The sequence below is a fragment of the Chenopodium quinoa genome, unplaced genomic scaffold (genome assembly GCF_001683475.1).
Source record: "Chenopodium quinoa cultivar QQ74 unplaced genomic scaffold, ASM168347v1, whole genome shotgun sequence".
NCBI lineage: Eukaryota > Viridiplantae > Streptophyta > Magnoliopsida > Caryophyllales > Amaranthaceae > Chenopodium > Chenopodium quinoa.
Genome location: NW_018745485.1, coordinates 1,296,575 through 1,301,674, shown reverse-complemented (window position 1 = coordinate 1,301,674; position 5,100 = coordinate 1,296,575).

Here is a 5,100-nt window from a genome sequence, read left to right as displayed (position 1 = left end):
CAAAAAAAATAAAATAATTTGTTTTTTAGCGTTCCTTTTGCATTTTCGAAAAAAAAAAAACGCATGTGGCAGATGCTACTCTTGAAGTTGCACTTTCCACCTTAGCGCAAGATGGAGAATTGCGCGCGATACTATTTTTGATATGATGATTCGTTTACGTACTTTATAATCATGATAGTGACATTACTTTTTATGAGGTTCGTCATTAGAAGTTCGCATCTCTTAATAGGACGTCATCAGTATGTTTATTCTTAAACGTGCGTATTTTCATGTTCATCATTTTTTAGTTGTAATTGGTCAACCTTGATTTAAGAGTATAATTTATTTACCTCTTCTATGGTTTAAAAAGAAAATCCCAAGAATTTTACTTGGGATGATTGCCTCACAAAAAAAAAAAAAAAAAAAGAAGAGAGAAATAGAACGGAAAAAAAAGAAATGTCGTTCTTAAAAATAATAAAAAAAGGGTGTTTTGGGTGTTTTTGTCCCTCGGGAGAGTTACAACACGAAGACTGATCCGGGGTGAGCTGTACCTGCAAAACAAATGGAGACACCAGTTGGGTGGTGCTCCGCCTCCGACGCACAAGTTAGAAACTTGAAGGGAGAAAAAGGTGCGAAAATTTAGGTGGGGATCCGCTCGGATTCCAAGCTTAGGATGTCTCTATCAAAGAGTAAAATGTGTAATAAATGGTAAAACGTGTCTTCAAAATGAGGGACATCTCCCTATTTATAAGGTCTTTGGGAATTGTGCCCCTGATTAGGTTACTGAACCCTTAATCATTGGTGGGTTGCGCCGTTTGGCGGCATTCTCGGGATTTGGGCCTGAAGGCCGCCTTTTCCCTTGATTTCAGGAATGACACGTGTCGAGCAGGGATTGGTCCATTTTAGACCAATCTGGGGTTGACATGTGTCACCTTCTGATTGGGCCACATGGCAGGGTAAAATTACCCTAAACATTTGCCCCTCACAGATGTGACGTGGCACGCCACGTGGCATCTGTGACACATGTCACGCTCTGGCTGGCGGTAATTTTACCGTTACAGAGTAACCGTTCATCTTCCGGGTAAATTACGGAAATGCCCCCAAATTTACCCTCTATATATAGCCGTTTTACCCTCATAATTTTGTACGTTTACAAAAGTTTTCTAGAGAGAAAAACTTTGAGAGAGCAGAAGACATCCGTTTGAGTCAGGCGCGAGCAAGAAACTTTGTTCTTCCGCAACCCAGCCGGACTCGCCTTCTTTCAGATATCAAATCCAAAGGTACCGTCTCTGTCTCTCTCAGCTCTTTTCTTTTTTTCACCGTTTGTACATATTTCTTGCAATAAATGGATACATCACCAACACACACGGCACAACCTAGGTTAGAGTCCAGCCGGTCACCAGGGACGGCTGAGTCTAGGACTGGAAGTGCCGGCTCGGGGTGTTGGGACCACCCTTTGCCATGGATTCCGACCAGTTATGTGTCTGTGCAGGACACCATGGCTCGGACAATGCAGACGGCCACTGATCCGAATTATAGAAGCGAAGGCTCAGGCGGCCAAACGCCTGAGGGAGAATCGTCTGGTCAGGGAGACCAGACGGCTTTGGAGAGATCCCCTCCGCGCGCCCCTTCAACCCCTGCTGACTCTTTCTTGGAAGAGTGTGACCAAGGCGGCGACGAGGCCGCCTCTGCCCCCATGGACCAAAGCGAGGGGGAGACGGAGAGCGACAGCTCCGCCTCTACCTCCGAGAGCAGCGATGACTTGCCCCCTCTTCCGGATAGCGAGGAGGAAGAAAGGAAAAAGCGGAATGAGAAGGACGATCCCTTCAGCATCCACGTCTCCTCCAAGGACCGAATCCAGATGGGGGAGAACTTAGAGAACTTTAAGAAAATGCACCCGCTTGGAGACGGGTATAAGATCCGGGTGCCGCCTGAGCTGGGCACCATCGCTTGGGGGGATGATCAAGAGAACGACAACAACTATTTTGGCTGTTATGAGGCGGCGTTCAAAGCCGGCCTTCGCTTCCCTCTTCACCAGGCGGTGAAGGCAATTTTGAGAGGCTACGACCTTGGGGTCTGGCAACTTACCCCCAACTCCTGGACCAACATTCTGGGGTATGTTGCCGCCTGCGAGTTCCAAGGGCTTAACCCCGGCTGGGAGGCCTTTACGGGTGAAATCCCACTCCCAACAGACGTCGTCCTCAGACGGTCGGCAACAGATAGGTGCTGCCCTAGTTTCGCACTCATCACGTATTGATTGTGGTGCAGATCAATCTCCCCGCTGGCCAGACGTCCAGAAGCACGCCAAGGCCATGCTGGATGCCATCCGGAAGAGGGATAAGGACAATATCCCTGGGATAGAGACGTTCAATCTTGAACGCATTCTATCCCTTCTGGCTGAGGTAAGAAACTTGTCAATTCAATGTTATTTTTTCCAAGTAATTATCCCGCCTGTAATTCTTATACCGCCTGCTTTTGCAGGCCATGCTGCGGGTGGACGGGCTCAAATGTCCTTATTCCCGCAAACGGGAAGAGGTAAAAAGGGCCAAGAAGTCCGCCGTAGACGCTGATAATATTGCTTTCCACTCAACTATCGTAAATGAACTTGAAACTAAAGCAATAATTATGACACAGGCGTCCAAAATCCAGTAGCTGGAGCTAGATCTGAAGGCGGCCGACCAGCGGGCAACGGATGCTGAGACGGCTCAGAAGGGGGCGGAGGAGGCCCAGAAGAAGGCAGACGAGAGCGCCAAATAGGCTGATGAGGCGCTCAAGAAGGCCCAAGCGGACCTTGGCAAACTGAAAACCAAGGTTGAGAGGCTGGAGAAGGATGCTTCTCAAGCTCAGAAAAACTTTGCAGCAACCCTGGAGGCGGAGCAAAACCGCCTTGTTGTTGAGAGCGATGCTGACAACGACGCCTGTATGAAGATTGCTTGGGCTGCCTTGTACCCAGACGCTGATTATAGCATCTGGGCAATGGCACACAGCTATGCCGATTACGTGGTGTACTTGAGAGAGCAAGGTGAGCCAGAGCCTGCCTCCTTTGAAGCCTGGCTCAGCAACAGTGAGCCAACCACGCCTGAGCTTCCTGGTCCCGGCGAAGCGCACCAAATTCCCTCAGATGATGAGGAGAAGGGGGAGAGCCAGGAGGCTCCGTCTGCAAGCCAGAAGTGACCCCTCAGCGGCAGTATGCCAGTCTTTGCTTTTTTAATTCCTTTTTATTTAGCGGCTGTATGCCAAAACTTGCTTTTTTCGGCCTGCGTGCCGAGTATTTGTGTTTTTACCGGCTATGGAGCCGGGTTAATTAACAATTTCTTTCTCCCGGACGGGGTCCGGTTAACATTTGATCCATTACAACCGTTTGGTTGGATGGACTTTTATGAATTGCACCGACTAAGTCGGTTTTGATCATTTAGCATTTGAATTTTGTTTTTTTTGCAAATTTTAATTTTTGCGTAACTTATCAAAAGCATGCGGCGATTTCTTGCCCAACTAATCAGTAGTCCGGCTGTCCTTGCCCCTGGACGGCTGTGTGATTGGTTTCAATTGGAGCTGGTTGATTGACTTGAAAACGTCTGATGCTGCAAAGAGCATGATATGTTTGTAAGTCAATAAATCACAGTAGTGATTGCCCTAAACCAAGTGCATAGCCGTACACCAACAGGCGTTTCAGTCACCACACAGACGGCTTATGCCCGTTTTGGTAGAGATTTCATAGCCATTGAACTCTTGCCCCAATTGGGGTGAGGTGCAATTTTAAAATAAATAACCTAAGTGAGAACTTCAGCCGGTTACCGACTGATGCCTATGGGCATTCGATATTTAGGAACTTATTCGTTCTTCGTAGGTTATTTTGGTCAGACGGCTATCAGTTGACCAATTTGGTCGTTCAATTTTTGCCGTCTACATGGATACGTAGAACCGACAGATAATTTGTTCTCTGCGACGATTGCACCCGGAGGGGTGTCGCCGGACGCCTTTGTCCATGTTGGGACAGGCGATTTTATAAAAATAGCAACCATCGGGCCATTTTAGCCTCTGGTCTTGTTTGAGACCGGTTGTGTAGCCACTAAACGTTTTTGTGCTTAGTTTCTTAATCAGTGTTGAATTTACACTAAGTATTGCACTTAGTTTTTTAAGCAAACGAGTCTGTCTGGCAGGGGCAAATGTTTGATCATGCTAAGTATCAAACTTAGTTAGATAAAGGGAGAATCCGTCTGAGTATTACCCAGGCGGATAGTCAAGCAGTTGAATAAACAAAGTATCAAACTTAAATAAACAAGGGATCCGAGCATTACCCAGGCGGATAAACAAATGTAACCTTCACTAAGTATCGAACTTAGTTAGGTAGATGGGGAATCCGCCTGGATATTACCCGGATGGATAATCAAACGATAACTCAGTTTTGCAAACAGAGACTGAATCTTCATTAATTGACTCACTTTTTACAAAAAGTTACATTCTCAGAAGTAGTACTTTTTTATATTGTCTACATTCCAAGTTCTAGGTAGGCGCCTGCCGTTTGGAGTTTCCAGGCGGTAGGTGTCGTCCCTTACTTCTTCATAGATCCGATAGGGGCCTTCCCAATTTGGGGTTAGCTTTCCCAGCTCATTGGCCCTACCAGTTGCCTCCATTTTTCGTAACACTAATTCGTCAACTTTCAAAGGACGCTTGTGTACTTTTTTTGTTGTAGGCTCTCGTCATTCTCAGACGGTAAATCTCATGACGCAAGGCGGCATTTCCCCTGCGTTCTGGGAGTGAATCCAATGTCAGGCGCATTGCTTCCCAGTTTGCCTCTTCATCATACAGCATGACTCTGAGAGTCGGCTCGTAATGTTCGATGGGCAAGACGGCTTCAGCACCGTAAACCATGAGAAATGGGGTTTCACCGGTTGCCCCTTTCGCTGTTGTCCGGATGGCCCATAGGACATGGATTAATTCTTCTGCCCATAAGCCACCAGCTCTTTCTATTTTCTTTTTAATGCCGTCTGAGATGAGTTTGTTGATAGCTTCAACTTGGCCGTTTGCTTGGGGTCGGCCAACAGATGCGAAATAGCTTGAGATCCCCTGATCTCCCAACCAAGTTTTTAGCTGAGGCGTCTCAAACTGAGGACCATTATA